Genomic DNA, 21,876 nt, shown 5'->3' on the forward strand with positions numbered 1-21,876 from the left:
TTGCTATGAGTACTGAAACAGTGAACGTGCTCTTACATATATCTCTTACTACTTGTAGTATTGTCAAATTTTGTAGGTGATGTTTGCTGCTTCAAACGTAAATAGATTGTATAATTTGTCGATAACCTCACGAGAACACATGTACGGTTTTCCAAACCATATATCATAGCATTAATTCATTTATTTGTTCTCCTTTAGAGTGCATATCATGTATGAAACTGCTTCTGGTTATTATTCAGTTTTGCAGCCAGTAGTAGTCATCATGGCTACCGGGGAGTGCAGCTCGCCCTGATACCGAGCACAGTAGCCTAAGTGGGCGCCTGTCATTTTCATGTCTGCCAGAGCCTGTGTGGTGTGCGGAAAGCGGTGCCACTGTCAATGGTGGTTAGTAGCGGGCGAAGTCTAGAAAGATCACGTTGTATACTCTACCTTCTAGCGAGTGGTTTAATTATAGAAGTAAAATTACTTGCATGTGAGTAAGAAAATGTTCTCCAACTATTTAGGTATATCCTTACTGTTATCATCATAAAATAGCATAACATATCACCACATATTATTTACCCTTCGGGCAAGCGGTTTAATCCTTTCGTTCAAATACATGCATGTATTAAACAATTGTGCTACGATTATTTAGGTAAGAAACTTTTCTCGGAAGATCTCAGAGACCGTTACCCAGTGGAAATAGTTGACCATAAAGGATCCGGAGAAGTATAATCTCATACCGAAGCAGCTGAGGTATCATACACAGATTAACCTTTTTTTAAAAGTTCCGTACGTTTTCATCGGCTGTTTCTAACAGTTATTTTCATCTCCATTACTGCAATTTTAAATTGTAGATTGACATCTATGTCAACATCTCAGGGGTGATAAGGAAGTTATCTTTGGAGATGCAATCTCAAAATACGGGTGGTCATTACCATGACAATCTATTTTTTCCTGAACATGTCCACTATTTCTGCTACCTGACAAGTGTTTATCTAGCACAGGGGCTCCACGTGCTCTATCTCACATGACCAGCTCCAGGTGGGAAACTTGTCACCATACTTCCCTATAATGTTTAGAGCTATTTATTCGGAGCCCATGTATACCACTCTATGTTCACATATTTCTGTATAAGAAACAAAAATAAATGTTAGTTGTGGTGTGTTTGTCCACGATTAAGCATTGTTAAATGATTTTGTGTACAATTAGCTTTGTAGTTCTTGTGTTCACAAAATCAACAAATGAAATATTGTATTTTCTTGAGTTCACCTTAGCGCCTTACTGCATGTTTTCTGATCTTTCGTTTTTAGACTGAAGAGCAGCAGCTCATGCTTGAGCAGACAACACGTAGTCCGACACTTTCAAATATGAACCAGGAAACTATGCCTTAAAGAAACAAAGCATTGCTCAGTTCCAAAGTTTGGTGAGTAGTAGCAATCCTTCTTCCATGATCAATGACGCTGTTACCAGTAATATTGTGTTTTCTTGAGTTCACCTTAGCGCCTTAGTGTCATGCCCCGAATTCATATTTCTCCCATGCAAATCCGCGTATGTGCCTTCTGAGTTGAAGGACTATAATTAGTAAGAATTGTCCCCCCCCACCCAAACATAGATACATTTCCATGTACATTATTTCTTTAGAGCAGCTCCTGAGAATCCCCCCGGAGGCAAGAACATGCTATTGAAGTTAACCCAATGGTTTAGTTGATTCTTCATGGTGGTGTGAAAGGTAGGACTATTCTGCTGTCAAGTTTTCAAAATACATATTCCAGTAGATTTTTTTTCATGTCTGTTCTTTTAATTATCAGTAAAACCTTTTTTCACGACATTTAAAAAAGTTAAGTAGTGTACACACCATGGGCACGCTATTAATCATCAATAACCATCTGGATTATAAGTTGTACTTGTAAATCTTTAAGAAGTCGTTTGGATGCCAGTCTTTCCTTTTATTTGTAGCATTTTGAAATAAATACATGTATTCATTTCATTTACATTGTAATTCCAGAAATAGACACTTGTTTGATTGCCACAGGAATTGCAAATGACAGCAGAATTTAATATTTAATTTGTAAATAGCTTCCATAGAGAAATGCAAATGATAGGTCTCTGCTCGGAATCGTGTTTACCCATGGCGTTATTTTGCTGGATTTGCTAAATGAAATGACGATCCAATTCAAACAGTCCACCTATGGAATTCCAAAATGAATTCCAGGATTTCAGGCCTAAATGATGGATACCAAACGACTTGTAAGACTTCTCGATTCTCTAAAGCTACACTTATATATGCTTTGCTATGAACTTATTTTGTATTATTTAAAAAAATCATACGAGTTGGAACATTCTCAAGCGATTCAACATTTCCTCGGAGATAAAAAAATGAATCAAACGTGTCTTCAGAGCATCTCTAGCCGCGTCCCCCAAAGCGTCTCCCAAACCGCGCCGGATTGAGCGTTTGGGGGACGTCGCTCCCCAGCCGCGTCCCCAAACGTCGCCCCCAAACATTTAAAATACTTTTTTTGGCATTTTTATTTCAATTTCCACAAACTAATACATAATTGGGAACGTGGTTTACACGAAAACACAGTTAGGCACATGGTTTTCCACAAACTAATACATAGTTTGAACCGTCGTGGACACAAATATAAAATTTTGCAAAGAAACTAAACCTAACTAGGCCGTGCATCGAAGGTTTCCTGTGTTCGCTGCTAAGAAAGAACACTCGAGAGACACCCAGTCACCTAAACTGGAAAATCCAGCGGGAGGATGGTGCCCTTGTTGGTTCTACCGATGAGGCGAACATCCAGTAACCTCCGTGCACGTGTTCGCTGCGAAGAAAGAACACTCAGTCGTCCTCCTCGTCGGTGTTGTCGCCGTGGTAGTCCCGACGGCACCGCGTCTCATCGAAGACCTTGACGCTCATGTCCCTGTCGCCGAAGTAGGAGAACAGGAGGATGAAGCCGGCTTCGAGGCTGTGGTGCCGCGCGAACTTCTCCCAGCCGATGTTGAGGTACATCTTGCCGCGCGCGTCGTAGATCACGTCGACGATCCACCGGTAGTAGCCGCACGCAGCCTCCCGCAGATGCATCATGCGCGGGCGGTCGTCGCCGGCGACGTAGTCGGCGAAGGAGTCCGGCAGCCTCTGGATGCCACGCGGGTCGCCCTTGAGGACGAGGACGAACTCGAACCGCACGTCCGGCTCCACGTCCATCTCCGACGATGAAGCCGGCGGCGTGGAAGGCGACGGCAAGCGTTCAGCTCTGCCGCGGCCACGACCACGACCACGACCACGACCGCGAGGTCGGCCTCCGCCTCTACCAGACATAGCGTCGAGTCTTGTTGAGATGGTGGTGGCTAGGGTTTGGGAGAGAGACGCTAGGGTTTTGTGTGTGAGAGGGACGATGAGAGGCGGCCCTTTTATAGGACGGAGGGAGGCGGAGGAGCGGTGGCGCTCATTAACGCCGGCACGCAGAGCTAGGCGCGACGGGACGCGTCACTGCGTCGCTGCGGGAACAGCACCGTCGCTGCGGGAACTGCACCGCCAATAACTTCCGTCGCGAGGTAGGCGACGGTTAGGTTAAAAAATTATTGTGCCGCCGACGAGTCGGCCCCGCCACTCCCCGCCTCGCTTTTCGGTGTGTCCGGCGTCCCCGGTGCGTCTCCTATGGGACGGGGACGGGCTCGGGGCGCCGGACACTGTATCGGGGCGCGCCGGACAAAAATGGCCTTTGGGGAACGCGGCTGGAACGGTTTTTTGGTCCGGCGCGCCCCAAATCTCTTTGGGGGATGCTTTGGGGGACGCGAGTGGAGATGCTCTCATTTTTTTTTTTGAAACGGAGGCAAAAGCTTTGCCTCATTCATTCATTAAGAAGAAGGTGCCCGATTTTTAGGAGAAAACCGGGCAAAAACCAACAACAACAGTGCCGAAGCACACCCAAGACCACACACCCCACCACAAGGGCACACCCAGCCATCCTGGCTACCCACAAAAGCTAAGAAGCTCCAGCCGGCCTATGCCAAACAGATGACTCCTCGAAGAGAGACCGGCAGCTTCGCTTCTGACAGTGAGCCTCGGAGAGGAGATGCGCAGGACAAGCGTCGAATAGGACCTTCACCGGACCGCCCCTCGAAGGTCATCGTACACCGCCCGAGGGTGGCTTCGACTTCACATCAAGAAGAGACCACCGCGAAGACATTCGAACACGCCGGAACGAAGCCGACTAACATGACCTTGCCGCAACCAGACCTTGGTCACCACCATCGTCGTTGCCTCACAAGTCTCCACCCGGAAGACCCGCATCTCCGGTTGACCTCCTGCCAACCCAGATGCCCTGTGTGTCGAGGCGCAGGAGGGCGCGAAGGGGATCATCAACTTCAAGACGACGCCCTCAAGAGGGGGCACGACGAAGGATCGACGCCGTCGTCCGATCCCGCGGGATCTAGGCTTTCGCCCGAAGATGTGAACCCGAGGCAGCGAAGGTCGTAAAGCTCCACGACCGCCCTCCAAGAAGGACGGCGACATCCGCAGACGCCGCACGGTCAGGCTTTCGCTTGGAGCAAACGATCCACCGCGGCCTCACGCGGCCGGACAGCGAGACGAAGACCGAAACCGCTGCCAGCCCGCACTCCGCAGACACACCTCATGCGCAGAAGCGGCGCCACCGCCGCACACAAGCCACCACCGCCACCACAACCAGACCAAGGAGCCCGCAAGCTCCGCTGCCACCACCCGCGCCACACGGGGCCGAAGAGCCGAGCCGCACCATCGCTGCCTACCAAGCTCGCCGAGAAGAGTCCCGCGGGCGCCGCCAACCGCCACAGAGAGGGAGCTTCGACGGACACCAACATAGGGGTCCAAGGCCGAGCCGTCGGCCGCAGCAGCGCGAGCTCCCCGGTCCAGCCGCCATGCCGCCCTCGCGGCCACAGCGGCCGCCAAACCAGCCGGAGCACACATCGGGCCACCACTCCGCGGACCACCTCCGCAGCAACGTCCCGCGCCGCTGCCCACGGGTAGCACACCGCGCACCCCGGCCACCCCCGCGCCGCACGCCGGCGCCCGGCCAAGCCCGCACCGCACGCCGGCCGGGGGCCGCGCTCGTCGCCGTTCTGCCGCCCACACGGCCCGAACGCCGCCGAATCCGCCGGACCGCCGCCACAGCCCGCCTCACCACCAGATCGGGGCGTGCTTGCCCCGGATCCGCCACCCCACGGTCCCGGAGCCGCCGCTCCGGCGCCCTAACGCCGGCGAGCCGCCATTGACGCCCCGGCCCGGATCCGGCGCCCGCCCGCGACGCGACGAAGAAGGAGCCACCCCCGGCACCATTTGGCAGCGGGGGGCCGCCGCCACCGCGGCGCGGAGGCCGGCAGCAGCGGTGGCGGAGGGTCGCCGGGTAGGAGGACGGGGGCGGCGCGGGATTTCGCCCCCGGTGTCGCCTGGGGTGCGACACGGGGGGAGCTTTCAACATAAATGACATAGTGGTTGAAGTTGGTATGCCCGAACTCTGGTATATTCTGCAACTACTTGACATATTGGTTAGTGGGAACAAAACAATATTATGATACAAGTTGTCCATTCATGTCTCTGCATTACTGTATTGGTCCCTGTATGTATAACTGTTCCCGATGTTCAATTTTTGAATCTACAAAATGTTGTAACCTCTAAATTCTCCTTCAGGAGATCTTGCTGGCATATTTTCAACATGGCTTGGGACCTTTCTCTCGAACGGGTGCGTATGATGCAGGACTGTGGCAGCATGTGACGTGCACATCTTTTCACTTAACTTTGGGTCACAGAGCGTGGTGCTTTACAACCAGGGCGGGTCTCGCTGCCGGATCAATGCGCAGGACCCACGATCTACAAACAACAATAGAAAGCCAATCAAGAACGGAAGAACGGGAGCATGGGGAGCTGTACTGAGAGATCATAATGGACAGGTCATTGCCTCGGCATGGGACTATATTTCTCACTGCAATTCAGCAACTGTAGGGGAAGCAGTAGCATGCCTGGAAGGCCTTAAATTAGCACTGGCAAATTCATCCTTAAATCTGATTATTGAAACTGACTGTGCTGCAGTACTGGAGGTGTTTAAATCTGATAGTATGGACAGATCTGAGTCTTGTGTTATAGCAAAGGAATTTAGACTGAAGAAGCCCCCTGATAGACAAGTCGTGTTAGCTAAGATTAGCAGGGTCTATAATGCTGTAGCTCATGAGCTCTGTCAATTAGGTCGTAGAGAGTTGAGTGGTGGTGTGTTACAAAACTCGGTTCCGACCTGCGTGTCGAAAGCGGTTTTGGATGATTGTAACCAAAACTTTGTTATTTGATTAATACATTGCCAGTTTTCAAAAAAAAAAAGAACGGAAGAACCTGGAAACTCAAGTGTACGACATTCTTTGTCCGTCCAGATCGCGGTACATGTTCGGACTGCTCTGGATTGTAGAGGAACGAATTTAAGGCTCTACTTTAGATGGGGTGGGCTGCACCCATTCTAGGACCTGGAACATAGGAAACACGATATTATTTGAGATCGTTAGATCGACAAACCAAGTCTGGTCTTTAGCTTTATAAAGAAGATCTCACTCTGAACAAAATTACTTATGTAAGGTAAAAAAATTATGAAGTATCATGACTTAAGTAAACATCCCGCTCCAAAAATACCGATCCCGCACGAACTCCCTCCCGCACCCACTCCCAACCCTAACCGCCTCCCGCCGCTGCCGCCGGTAGCGCCACCGGGCAAAGACCGCGGGGCGTGGCGGCGGCGGCCCTTCCTCGTTGCCGCGCTGGGGACGACGGCCGGGATCCCTCCTCGACGCTGCCACCGGGTCGGACGTGGATGGTGCTGGGCGGCGCCGGCCAGACCTTGATCTGCGCTCTGGTCCCCCGCCTCCCGTCGGCTCCTCACCGCGGCACGCCGGAGGTGGCTGGTGGTGGGGGCGGTGACCAGGTCCTTGATCCGCGCCACTGTCCCCCGCCTCTCGCTGTTGCGTGGAGGTGATCTTGGGCTTCTCCCGCGGCACGAGGTCGCCCGGGGTAGCAGCCTTGGGTTCGACGGTGGAGGCGGCCCTCTTCTTCGCCGGAGATGGTCGGCCTGTGGATGGTGGTGGTGGGTCTTTCGATCTATCACCGCTTTCTGGCGGCGAGGTGGAGAGGCGTGGAAGCCGGCGACGGCTGATGTCGCTGGTGGAGGGCTGGCTATCGGCTGCGGCGGTGCCCAGGGCGTGTGCGGTGTCTCCGGAAAACGCGATCTTCGCTTGGTGTCTCGTGGCCAGCCCGGGATGGTCGCCGGCGTGGGGGCCCGACCTGAATAAAGGCGGTGGTCCTAGGGTCTATCTTGGGCGAAGATGAAGACTTACTAGAGGTTCGCTCTTCTCGATCTGGCAGGAGTGTTGAGTTCCGGAAGGCGCTGCCGGCGAATGTAACAATGTTTTTTTTTTGCCTGGAGTTTGCTAGATCGGTGGTATTCGGTCGTGCGCACCCATGCTTTTATTCCGGCCGATTGGTTCTGGAGGGAGCGGCGCGAAGCTCTGGTCTGTGTTAGCATCAAGAGACATTTTGGTCCATGATGCAGTCAGATGAAGGGAATAACATGAAGACCGGAGCGGAGGATTAGCTAAGGGAGATTTAAGTCTCCGCGTTGTTGAGGGACTTGCTTGGTGTCCCGGGCTTCGCAACAATCATATGAAAGTGGGGGCGGCAGCACAGGTGAAGTTCAGAGTCCTACCTTTCAGGGTGAAAACCCAAGGTTTGGCCTTAACTGGTTGTGCCTGGCAATGACCTTGTTGGAGGCATTGTTTTGAGAGCGGGACTATCTTCAGGGTGAAAACCTAAAATCTTTGGTCGGACAACGACGGTGCCGGTGCACTGTTTCCTTCTTGGAGGCGTCGATTTTGGAGATTCTGTATTTCAGGTGTTGTCTTGGTGGTGGTTTGTATTGCTGTTGCTAAGGTTAGGATGCCATAGCAGGACTTCTATTTCTTAGTTTTCTTTTCTTTTTTTTGGTTGTGTGCATCCGTACCGCTATTAGGGTGCTGCGTTGTTGCAGAGGCTAGATGTAATTGGTATCTTTTGATATTAATATATTCCCTTTATCAAAAAAAAAAACCGATCAAATTAAAAAAAAATAAACATCATGGATCCCATTGAGTTTAAAAATAAATATATAATCAAGTATCAAGTTTTGAGTAGCCTTTATTATTTGTGAATTTAATTACATTGCATTTTTTTCTTTTTGGATTTTTTTTGTACTGCTATGTATAATTATTAATAGATTGGAGTCTTTTTTGTGTGCAAAATATACCTTGACTGAGGAGTCGTGTGGTGCAGGTGCAGTAGACGTGTCCGATTCAGAGATATTTTGCTTTTGGTTGGGGAACGAGTCACAAGTGTGTAAGAAAAATAGTGTCATGATCATTTGAGGATTTTGAGAAATACTCAATTTTTGATAATTCTATTTATGGAATATATTCAAATTTCTAAATAATGTCATCATGTGGTTTCTCAATGTTATATTTCATGGAGTAATTTAGGGAAATATATCGGAGCAGTTGTGTTTTGCTCCGTATCATGATACTTATTCAACATTTATCATTATTTTAAATTAACTTTGATTACTCCTTGATAGAGAATGAAGCTATAAACAATATCTGTTCGTGGAACATAGCATTATTGATCGCATAAGTAGGTAGAACATCACGAGAGAATCATAAAAATGATAATGTTTTTTAGTAGAGGGTGCATACGCACCCGGGAGCCGAATTGAATTTTACCTTATCACTAATTATAATACATACGCGGTATAAGTCTGTGCATAGGGAATTTTGAGGCAAAGATATGTCTGCATATCACACACCTACAATATTGGAACACGAGAGCGATTTAAGTGGCTTTGGTAAAAAAATCTCGCTATTTTTTGAATTCAAATTATATATTTATACTATAGATTATGAGACATGTGTTACACGTGCACCCTTACTAGTATATTGAAGTGCAGCATGCACTGCTTCATTCTCAGCTGCACGGACATAGCTATGTGGATAGCGCTGACAATAGTATGGTCCAAAGCTCTTATGCAGGTTTTTTGCTGATGGAAAGAACACTACAGTGATGATATCATCTGTTTTATAATTGTCAGGATGTTGACTTTGGTAGTTGAAGCTCATCTATCATTGCATCTAGTACATCTTTGCGTCGAGGTCCGATGGCCTCCATGGTGCACACCTGGTAAAGAGAGACAAATAACACATTGATATAGGCATCCCCAATGAGCCTGCCGAAGATGGTACCCGGGGTTTACTGAAGGTCCATGAGTCGACGAATACGAAGCTCGAAAGCCCAATTAGCTGTGGATATGGAAAGATAGAATTGTATTAGGAATAAAGAGATTTGTAACTTTACGGGTCGAACTCAAAGAGTCTCCCGGAATATGTAACTTGTACAATACGAAACCCTCGGCTCCACCTCCTATATAAGGGGGAGTCGAGGGACGAAGAAAAGATCGATTCTCATTGTCAACACAACCCTAGTTTTCTAGCAGTCGAGTACTTTTCCGGCTGAAACCCTCGAGATCTACTTGCCCTCTACTTCCACGGAAATCCTAGTCTACAATTCGTAGGCTTTGATAAGTCGATACCTTGTCAATTGGCCCCATCTGTAGGGATCGCGACGACTGAATTTCGTTATCCGTATCATCAACACCTAGATCGCATCTGGCCAGTTCAACAGCCTCAGGCGCTATCAACTTCTTGCGAGGTTCTTGTCGCGATCAAGTATCGATTTGAAGTCGGGCTCACAGGATCGGTCCGAAAATTCCAAGCATATAATAATTATTTTGCTTCTTCGATTGGTATCCTGGATGCTACAGCTCGTCTCTCCATGGTGCGGCACGACGATTCATTGTCTAGATATAAATTATTGTCAACTCGTCCGTGGCTGAACTCTAGACGGTTCTGTTACGGCGGCACGCGGAGAAAATCAAGATGCATGGGATCATCGGAGGAACTAAAGCGACTAGACGGATCATTGATCAAGTACCAATGGCAAAAAGCAAGACACGTCTCACGTGATAGACATGGATCAAATCCCTCTGGTATTATTACTGCCACATAGAAGAGAAAGTTCCTGCAAGATCTGTATACTTCAACATGAATTCTAGATGAGGAGATACGCACGCACATCAATCAAATTGAGAACAAGAACACCTCATCCGACAAAAAACCATCAGCTTCGACTCTTCGCCAGTGTGCTCCCGCAAGTACCCACTCGTCGCCACAAATTCGCCATCCGGCACAATAATCATCAGGTGTTATATTTTCAATTAACTAGTACTTGCAAATTTTATTTTGTTAAATATTTTTTGGCTCGTACTATTATTTGCGGGCAGTTTTTTTTGCGTCGTAATATAACTGCAGATCGGGAATAATCTTCGACTACTTTACTGTGTTGACTCCATTCGCCATCACGCATCTGCCGTCGCGCACTCGATATCTCGCACTCACCATGCATAGGTCAAACTTCAACAATGATCGTGGATCCATAGACTCATTGTGAATTTATCTTCTTCGGCTCAGTGGATTTGTTTTCTTCGGCTCAGTGGATTTATTTTCTTCGACTTAGTGGATTTATGTTCTTCGGTTCTGGATATATCTTCCTCGGCTCAATGGATTTATCTTCTTCGGCTTACTGGATTTATCTTCTTTGGAATCCTCTTAGAAGGTTATCATTGGTTTCCTCTAATATAATATTACCCGACGTATTGTCGGGTCACTAGATTTATCATCTATGATTATTACTGGATCTATTTTATTCGGGTAATTGGATTCATCCTCTATGATATCGGCGGATTCATCTTCAATATATGTTTCATATTTAATTGCGTAATCTTCAGTGTGGATTCATCTCAAATACTTCATCTTGGATTAATCTCCAATACTTCATTTTCAATGGCCTAATCTTCAACGGTTTAATCTTCAAATGATTTCATCTCCAATGGTGTAAATTTCCAGTGAATTCATATTATATTATTGTTAATGGCTTCATCCTAAATGGCTTCACCTTATATGACGTCGCGACTTCGTCAACTTCTTCCGACGTCATGGCTAATACTCGGGGGCTCGAAAGCAACTTCGCCGCGGGTCACAACTGCAAAACGGCGCCTAAGCAACAATCATGATATCACCCCAGCAGCGCTCGGGGGCTCGGCTATTTCTTCATCAACAATATGGTGGCATCTATTTTCGCTATTTGGGGGTTTCTACTTCGGCTCGACTTCTTCTCTGCACTCGAATACTTCATCGCGTGTCGACTCCGTCGTGTCCAATAAGCTAAGTGTTCCTTTGATTTACATAAAGTTGATTATCATTTACTTTCACCGCACCCGACACTCGGGGGCTGCACCATACTTCTTCACTTTACGTCTCAGGTCGACAAAACAAGAACTGCGCCTACAAAGATTTCTCCAAAGAGAAATCGATGAAATTGTCTTCAAGAGAGAACCCGAAGAAATTTTCTTCAAGGAGGAACTCGACAAAAGTTTCTTCAGGGAGGACCCGATAAAATTGTCTTCAAGAGAGAACCTGAAGAAATTTTCTTCAAGGAGGAACTCGACGAAATCTTCTTAAGGGAGGACCCGACGAAATTTTCTTCAGGGAGGACCCGAATAAATTGTCTTCAAAAGAGAACCCGAAGAAATTTTCTTCAAGGAGGAACTCAACGAAATCTTCTTCATGGAGGACCCGACAAAATTTTCTTCAGGGCGGACCCGACGAAATTTTGTTCAAGGAAAAAAAAAGGAGGAAAAATCTTCGAGTCCATATACTCGTCATTTATTCCAATTGCATATTCGAGGAAAAACATACTTCAAGGAAGTCGATAAAGAAAGTTGAGCCTACACCCAAGTGCAAACACTCGGCTGTAGCCTCGGGGCTACTCCCATCGGGAGCGCTGGTCGCGCACCCGAAGAAATAAAATTCAATATAGCAAGGCAATATAGAAGGAGCATCAAGATCCTATCCGACAAAACATAGCAGCCCGAAAAATGGATCATTACATCAGCCGAACAAGGCACTAGACAACATATTCGCGGAGCGCGTCCGCCGCAGTAAAAACTCCGAATGTCGTGACTCGTAAAAAGGCTACGAAGGTAAGACCCCAGGATCCGTCCTGTGTGGCGTGGCATCGCACTCGAATGCGCTCTACTACTTTATCCACATCAACAGATGTGAAGAAAAATCCCGACGGACGCGCTGTGGACCCAGTAATTTTGCTGAAATTCAGTTTCGGTAAGTCCTATAGCGGCACGTTCTGAAATACGCCAGTATCCCGAATTCGTGTCCGGGGACGCGAGTTTGAAGTAGGTTTATTCGGATTTGCCACTAGAGCAATTAACTGGTACCCGATCCGTCAGATGAACCAGCCGCATTTACCAATATCCATGTACAATATATTTAACGAAGAAAATAGTGTCTCTTCGGTCTCGAAGAATTTGAAAAAGAGAAAAAGCACGGAAATTTCATTCGATTTTGTACGTATATAAATGTTTGTAGACTCAACTTGACTCTGCGACTCGAGTGGAGCCTACTCCCATCGGGAGTGCAGGGGTTTCATTAAGTCTTCGAACAAGAGTCGATAAAAAGGGGGCGGCGGCCAGAAATATAGTCAAGTTCTTCATTGAGTAGTACAACTTGAGTCTATGCCCAAGTGCAAGCACTTGCCCATAGACTCGGGGGCTACTCCCATCGGGAGCGCTGCCGCGCACCCGATAAAGATGGAAATATTGAAAAAATTAGCAATATAGCGACAAAGATAATAAAAAGGTGAGCCTACAACCAAGTACAATCACTTGGTTGTAGCCTCGGGGGCTACTCCCATCGGGAACGCTGGTCGCGTACCCGATGAAATTGAAGAAGTCAATATGAGCATATTTCGAGTTATGATATAACTCTTCATATACTCCCATCGGGAAGACAAGATAAAAATATAGGAGTCATCATATGACTCGAATAAATGTGCCATTCCAACAGCCGAAAAAGGCACTCGACAATATATTCTCAGAGCGCCTCAGTCGCGATTAAATCTCTGAATGCCGTAAAACTTTACGAAGGTAAGACCCCGGGATCCGTCCTGTGTGGCGTGGTATCGCACATGAATGCGCTCTGCTACTTTTTTTCGTATCAACAGATGCGAAGAAAAATCCTAACGGACGCGTTAGGTACCCGATAAAATATGACTGGAGTTCGGCATATGATAAGACCTTAAGCGGCACATGTCGAACTACGCCAGTATACCGAGATCATGTCCAGGGGCTTGATCTTGAAGTAGTTTTTTGCGGGATTGCCACGAGAGCAGTTAACTGGTACCTGATCCGTCAGATGAACCAGCCCCAACTACCGTAATCCCTGTACAATATATGGTTATTTTATGAAAGTTGTTTAGCGACTCGAAGAAATCATGTGTTAATTGTAATGATGGAGATTTTACTCGACTCTTCGATTCAAGCAAAATCTCAAGGGCTAGTGACATAGGCATCCCCAATAGACGTGTCGAAGATGGTACCCGGGGTTTACTGAAGACCCATGAGTCGACGAATACGAAGCTCGGAAGCCCAATTAGCTGTGGATATGGAAAGATAGAATTGTATTAGGAATAAAGAGATTTGTAACTTTACGGGTCGAACTCAAAGAGTCTCCCGAAATATGTAACTTGTACAATACGAAACCCTCGGCTCCGCCTCCTATATAAGGGGGAGTCGAGGGACGAAGAAATGATCGATTCTCATTGTCAACACAACCGTATTTTTTTAGCAGTTGAGTACTTTTCCGGCTGAAATCCTCGAGATCTACTTGCCCTCTACTTCCAGGAAAACCCTAGTCTACAATCCGTAGGCATTGACATGTCGATACCTTGTCACACATAAGGCAAGGAATCATCACCCGACCTTAGGTATATGTAAACAACTGCCACACTTAGCTGCATGAACTAAATAGCTAATCTAATTAGGACTTTGTCTCATGTGAATCATGTAGACAAAATTACATAATAATTTATACCATCCTATATAACAAGAAAACATTTTGTAAGACGATTTAGTAAACTATCGTTTCATTAGTCATGGACTTATTGAACATATTAATGACACTACCAGGTTCATTCCATAGACAGCTCTAAAGTGCACTACTAATTCCACAATGGATAAACATACGACAAACACTGGAATGGCGTGAAACAATGGTAGGATTGACCAAGCAAGGTAAGGCACGCTCCTGTAGTATTCTATACAGATAACCCTCGGAGCAATATAACAATTGTACCACACAGAAAATGATCGTACGGAGATCCCTTTGCATCATGGACAACCGAACAATTGTACTACTATTAAATGATGATCAAATTGTAAGGTGTTGCGTGTTGAACAAACGAATCAGCGGACCATAAATGACTTGGCGAAAAAATTGTTGTCTGATCTCCATATAAGAGGAGGCACATATGTCATCAGTAACAAGACTATTATAGATTACAAAGATGGAATGGGTGAAGACGATTGCTTCTTACTAAAGCAGGCCAGGCATGGCCAGAAATTATGCATGGCTTGCCATTCAAGTGATGATGTTCAGGAAACGCTTGGGTTACTAACAATAGGCTGCAACATTGAAGTGCAGACTGCATACAGGGACAACGCAGCTTGGTTGCTATTCGGCCATGTCTGTATAACATGTCCTTTATCTACCACGAATCATGCAAGAATATCTAGCCTACATGCATTATTTCATATTAGTATGATGCAAATTAAGATGTGAGAAAGATGCAAATCCTATCTCAGCTAGTCTCGTAATTAAATGGTTAGCAGTTGTTTTAGCTCTACCTATGTGAATATCCATAGAATTCAAGGTTCATATCTATGTGTAACCATCCATCTGTAATTTTTTTTTTTGAGATAAGAACACTTATATTAATAAACAGTAGCAGGCCGCCTCATTAAAAACCTTTCAGTCCCTTTAGGTACCCTGATAAGGAAAATAGTGCGTAAGTAACCTGCTGCCCAGAGATTACAAAGTGTTCAAACAAGCTTACAATCATTTGCTATCAAGTCCAACACACGCTGGAGCAGCATCACGTAAAATACCACTAAAGCCTGATTTACCGACTTGCGCCAACACATGCGCATCACCATTTGTCAAGCGGTCCACCTTCTTAACTTCGATATCTTGATACACCCTTAAAAGTTCACGCGCTTCCTGGAGGAGAGCCAAGCTGCCAGACATCTCCTGGTCCCTGTCCGACATGGCTTGGACAGCACGACGACAGTCAGATTCCAGCGTTGTTGGCCAGCGCCGAAGCTCGATGAGGTGTTTTAGACCTGCAAGACAAGCCATCATCTCCGCCTCTTCTGCACTAGCACACAAGGGAATGAATTTCCATTCGGATACCACTGGCTTCCCTGTGTGATCACGAATAAGGATACCAATACCAGCTTTCTTCGACAGGATATCCCAACCTGCATCGACATTCGCTTTCAGTCGCCCTTCCATTGGAGCTGCCCACGCAGGTGAGCCCTCAGATAAATCATGCCCAGAAATATTTGGCTTGGTAGCCAATTGAAACGACTGATGGTAGTTGTATATAAATGAACTGATGCCGAAATCGATGCTTTGGTGTCTCCATGAACGACATTGTTACGGTGGTGCCAGACCCGCCAAAGGAGAAAGATGAGCTTTCGATCTGGTGTCCTTAGAGGCATCCAACAAAGTATGCAATAGCCACTCTTTACCAGTATATTGGATCTTCTCATCGGGAGGTAAATTCCATAAGCTTCTCATCTCCTCCCGTAGCGCTCGAGAAAGTGTGCAACGAACAAGAGCATGGTGACCATCTTCATCTTCGCGACCACATATTGTGCAAACAGGATCAGTTTCAGGAATCCGACGATGTAGCCCCGTACGGACAGCAAGCGTGTCAGTTGCCACTTTCCATGCAAAAACCTTCATCTTTTGAGGGACGTCAGCTTTCCAGATAATGTTCTAGATACCCTGTTTCCCGTAGGTCCAGAGCTTGATTGTCCTTGACTCAGCCTATCAAGTGATGACTGAATGCCGAGCAGATATGCTGATCTGACAGAAAATATGCCATTGCTTTCACCGCTCCATGCAACAAAATCTTCACACGATCCGGAAGGAAGCTTGATTGACATAATAGCATCTGCATCGCGGGGGAGGCAGCACTCACGAACAGCTTCCTCATCCCATAATCTTGCCGTTGGATTTATCAACTCCGAGACCCATCTATTGCGGGAGTTACCACGTCTCCCCTCCACTTTCATAGCATCCGGCCTGGGAAGCTAATTATCGCGAAAGATCTTCACTTTAGACCCAGAACCAATCCTCCAAACCACACCTCGCTTCAACAATTCAAGATCGTGGAGAATGCCTTGCCATGTCTGCGACTGACTCTGTATAAAAGCGGTGTCAAGCAAATCGCCAGAAGGGTAATATCTAGCTTTCAACAATCGGGCACACATTCTATCAGGAAAGTGTATCAGGCGCCAGGACTGCCTTGCTAGTAGTGCTTGGTTAAAAACCTTAAGGTCTCTGAAACCCATTTCGCCTTGAGCTTTTGGCCGAGCCATTTTTTCCCACGACATCCAATGCATACGCCGTCTATTTTCCTCATCTCCCCACCAAAAATTGCGAATAATTTGTGATAGATCATCGACCAGGCCTGCTGGGAATTTGAAAACCCCCATAGCATAAGTAGATATAGCTTGAAGTACAGACTTAATAAGGACCTCCTTTGCACCTGAAGACATGTATTTTTCAGACCAGTCGTTGGCATGCTTTGAGAACTTTTCTTTTGTTGATTTAAATTTCCCACTCTTTAATCTACCTTCAGGCACCGGGTGTGACATAGGCATCCCCAATGGGCCTGCCGAAGATGGTACCCGGGGTTTACTGAAGGCCCACGACCCGAAGTTTATGAAACCCGGAAGCCCAATTAAGAGATAGTTTTGAAAAGATAGAGTTGTATTAGGAATAAAACTTGTAACTATTACGGGACGGACTCAAAGAGTCTCCCGGTTTCTGTAACTTGTACATCACGAAACCTTCGGCTCCACCTCCTATATAAGGGGGAGTCGAAGAAGAAAGAGCGGATCGATTTCATTGTCAACATAACCCGAGCTTTCTAGCAGTCGAGTACTTTTCCGGCTGAACCCTCGAGATCTACTTGCCCTCTATGTCTTACGAAAACCCTAGTCTACAATATGTAGGCACCGACAAGTCGATACCTTGTCAGGGAGCCCCAGGTATTTTTCCTCAAAACACTGAGTTTCATACTTCAGGATACCCTGCAGTTCAACTTGAACCGCCTCGATGCACTGGTCACCGAATAATATGGAGCATTTACCCATGCTTACCAATTGCCCAGTGCTCAATTGTAGCCTCAAAGAATAAGAGACTATCATCCGCAAATAGCAAGCGGGATATGCCAGGGGCTCTCCTACATATATGTAGCTCATGTAGGGCATTGTTTTCAATCTCTTTCCTGATGAGACAAGACAAACCATCAGCAACAAAAAGGAAGAGATATGGTGAAAGTGGATCACCTTGTCGAATGCCACGAGTTGGAGTAAAGGGGTCCAACATATGTCCGTTAAAGCGAATTGAGTAGCGCACAGTGTTAACACACGCCATTACCCACTGTATCCATTGACTGTGAAAGCCCAATTTCGCTAAAACCCCTTCCAAAAATCTCCAGTCCACGCGATCATACGCTTTGGCCATATCCAGCTTATACGCACAAAACCTCCTAGGGACAGATGATCCCATCTGAATAGAGTGGATGCACTCAAACGCCATTAGTGCATTATCCATAATAAGTCGTCCAGGGATAAAAGCACTTTGGGTTGGTGCAATAATATCCTGGAGAAAAGGGCGAAGGCGATTCACGAGGCACTTTGAGATGACTTTAAAAATCACGTTACACAAATTTATTGGACGGAAATCCCGTAGCTCCTCAGGATCATTCTTTTTTGGAATCAAAACAATGTAAGTATCATTGATCTCTTCCGGCATAATCCCATCAGAGAAGAACCGCTGCACAGCCAGGACCACTTCATCACGTAACAAGCCCTAATTTCGTTGAAGGAAGCGAGATGGAAAACCATCAGGCCCAGGGGCCTTGAGGGGGACAATCTGGAATAAAGCATCGCTTATCTCCTTCTCCGAGAAGGGGGCAAACAGTCTCGTGTTCATCTCCTCGTCCACACACTGGTCCAACAAATCTGTAATGATGTTTGGGTCGATGTGGTCGTCCCTTGTATAAAGATCCTGGAAGAACTCCTTTGTCATATTCTCCATCTCATTTGTATCCGATGTCCAAGTGCCATCGGGCCGCTTAAGCTTGCGGATATTGTTTTTCTTCCTTCGCCAAGAAGCTGTTGACTGCCAAAACCCACCGGCGGGCAGCGGCCTTGTCAACACCGTAGAGCCGGGAAGAGCCTAGAGCTGCGGCTGGCTGAGACCCCTCCGAGCGACGGCCCGCAATGCTCTTCTGGTCACACGCGGCGATGCGAAGTGCAAGGGCGTGCCACCTGACCTATACCTGGTCGGGAAGGTGATGGGGATGCCTCGCTTAGTTTCTGCGGGGCATACATGTAAACGTTAAATACGAGCCTCGATCGGCTCTCGGGTTATCCCGTGAATCGGCTCAAAGAGCCGATCCACCCATGATTCGTACGGGGTGCACGAATACTTGGTGGTCCTGCTTGATCAAGATAAAGCTAATTAGATCTACGACGATTTAGGGTTTTCACCGCATAATCGGATCATCCTACTCCAGGTTGGGCCTCGCGGCCACGCACGGTGCTCGTAAGCCGATCCTAAACAAGGCCTAAAAACCAACATGAAGTTGATCCTCGGAACATCCTGTTTAGGACTTGCGAACGCCACCCTACGTGCCACTGGATCCTCCCCCTTTGTAAGGCCTAACTATTGCGAGATATTAAACTAATCCTTGTAGAACAAGGAGCAATCGTAACGGATCAGATCTACTAAATAATGATCAAGCGGGTGCCGCCCCCACACCCGAGATAGGCGTGAGGGCGGCTAGATATGCAAGGGTTGCACTACGTAAGCATGCTTAAACGAAGAACAATGCTAACCCTAACACATCTAATGATAACTACGTTGCTCGCCATCAAAAGCGCTTCGATACGAGCAACGCATGAACAACGTGGGGCTTGTGCTGCCTAGATCGCAAGATGCGATCTAGGCAGCATGTCGCTTACCTGATAGAAACCCTCGAGACGAAGGAGTTGGCGATGCGCCGAGATTGGTTTGTTTTGGGGTTGAACGTGAGTTGTTGTTTATTCCATAAACCCTAAGTACATATTTATAGTCCAGGGGACTTTCTAATGTGGGCGTGCACCAAACCGTGCACGAGTAAGATTCTACTTTCTAAACTAAGATGCGATCTAATATTTTACAGATACAAGGGCAATTAAACCCAACTTGGTATAACAGGCCGATTCACGTAATCCTCCATGTATACTTCCTTTAAGCCCATCTTGATTGCGGCCCACCTCCGACTTGGTCAAATTCTGGTGATAACACATGCCCCCCTGGTTTTGGAAATATTATTTCCAAAATCATCATGCTCTTCTCTCGTCGGGTCATGTCGTGGCATCACCGTTGCAGTATCCTTTGTCTCCTCATATTTTGCAGTGAGGAGCCATGATGCCGATAATGAGGGCAGCGAGGATTAGTAACATGGCATCAGTGGTATGCAAACAATCGGCTCTCCTTGAGCAATCGGTTCTTTATTAAAAACCCTCCTTTATTACTGAAGAAGCGTTTCCAGCCAGTCGTTTTGCTGATAGTCAAAGTCACACGATCTTCAAAAAAGAACCGATGGCGCCGCATCGGTCTCTCTCATAAACACACTGGGTAACGTCGAGCTAGCCGCCCTTCCAAACGGTAACCCGCGACCTCCATCTGCAAAGACAGAGTCAGATCCCCAAATCGCCGCCTGAGCAGTTCCAATCCACCACCACCTACACAGATCTCGACCGCGTGGCTTCCAATTTCTTCAACGCATCTCATGGCAGAATCAGCCAACACCGATACCACGGTTTCCGGACTGAAGGTAATCCTCAACCTCTTCTCGCCGTTTGACTTGACACGGGATTAATGCAAACACCTGAATTAATGCCTCGCTCCGCTACTAATTTAGGTTTCAGACATTCTTCTGCCACATCCTTCTCTCGCAAATTCGATGTGCCTCGGTCCTCGTTCTTCTGAGAGCCCTGCCCTGTTAATTTCATGCGAAGCTAACAGAATCCCCTTTGTGAGCCAAAACCTAGATCTGACTTCCTGGGCCGACTGTCTGCGATCCTGGCCCAATCCCCCTGAAGGTTGGGTGGCATGGTACAATAGGGTATCAAAATCCCACTATGCCACTTGGGAAACCATAGGAATAGCCGATGCCCTGTCATTATCGCTGTCTCCTCTTGAGAAGAATGAGAACATCCCGAAAACCATCGGCTACTTCGGTCTGACGCACTGAACTGTTTCATGTTTGGTCATGGTCCTATGACTCCGACCCTGCTGGATGTGGCCATGATCACAGGGCTAGACATTGCATCTCCCAGCCCTTCTGCATTCAAGCTGCCAAAAGTCCCTTTCACTCTCTCCTCTAAAAAAGAGTGTACCAGCTGGGGTGCCTATCTCAATCGTTATATATAAACCAAAGGCCCTGTGACAGAGAGGGAGCACACAGCCTTCTTGAATTTCTGGCTGGAGCACTTCATATTCTGTGGTCCATCACTTGCTCCTACCAAGAATTACCTCCCCCTGGCCTATGAACTCGCTAAAGGCACCCAACTTGGCCTAGGCAAGCTATTCCTTGGAGAGATTTATCGATCCCTTCAACCGATGTCCGTCAAACTCGTTCACTCGCAAGACAGCTTAAAACCGGCGGCCCCTGGTGGTTCATTCGGTTGTGGGCCCAACTATACTTCCAAAGCCAAATCCCGGACTTCCCATCGCTGACCACCTGCACCTTTCCGGATGAAAATGGCAAGGAAATTCGATGCACCAGCCTACGGCCAAGCCCCGTATGGTCTCCGGGCAGCAGAGTTGATCCCCAAGGAAGCAAGCAGGGTGGTTTAAGATTTTCTTCCAAGGTTTGGACAACCCCTGTTCCACCCTTACACCGAATCGGCAAATTTTGAAAACCCCGTCTCTTTCCGATTGGATGACTTTGCCGATGACGTCGGCACTACAGCACTTGTACTCCCTCATGATTCGTCCTTGCTTTCTCCCTGTTGGCATGAGTACCTCGAACCGGATCATCAAGCCCGGTTATGAGTGTTATCAACCAGTAGTAGCGGCTCGACAGCTTGGTCTCGGACAGGTGCCTCCACACTTCTTCCTACACCACCTGACAGCAAGTAGAGCTGAACTGCCTGACATCCTCACTGCCCAAAGGTGCTATACTTTCTTTGATGCTTTGGCCATACCAATTCCCCACGACCTCCGTTTCTCCTTCACCACCGATGGTTTTGAAACTTGGTGGTCTATGTGGAAGACCCACGTCTTCAGGAGGGCCCTAGGACCGCAGTCGAAGGAGCTTGACGCCGAATATGATCCCCCGCCGACCAGGTACCGTCACTTAAGCATTTCTTGTAACCGCCTTATGGTGATTGTCCGTGACCCGACTCTTTTCTCCTGGCGGCAACAAGATGGCCCAGCTCCTACACAAGCCGACGGTTCCCCTTTCGTATTTCTTCCTCCGGCACCGAGTGGTTCTCTTCCGCGAGCTCGCCTCCCCGAAGAAAGTTATAATGCAGTAGTCGACCGATTTCACCGAAATCGGCTCCCAAGAGTAAAGCATCTTCGGGGCCCATT

The sequence above is a fragment of the Lolium rigidum genome, chromosome 4 (assembly GCF_022539505.1).
Source record: "Lolium rigidum isolate FL_2022 chromosome 4, APGP_CSIRO_Lrig_0.1, whole genome shotgun sequence".
Lineage (NCBI taxonomy): Eukaryota > Viridiplantae > Streptophyta > Magnoliopsida > Poales > Poaceae > Lolium > Lolium rigidum.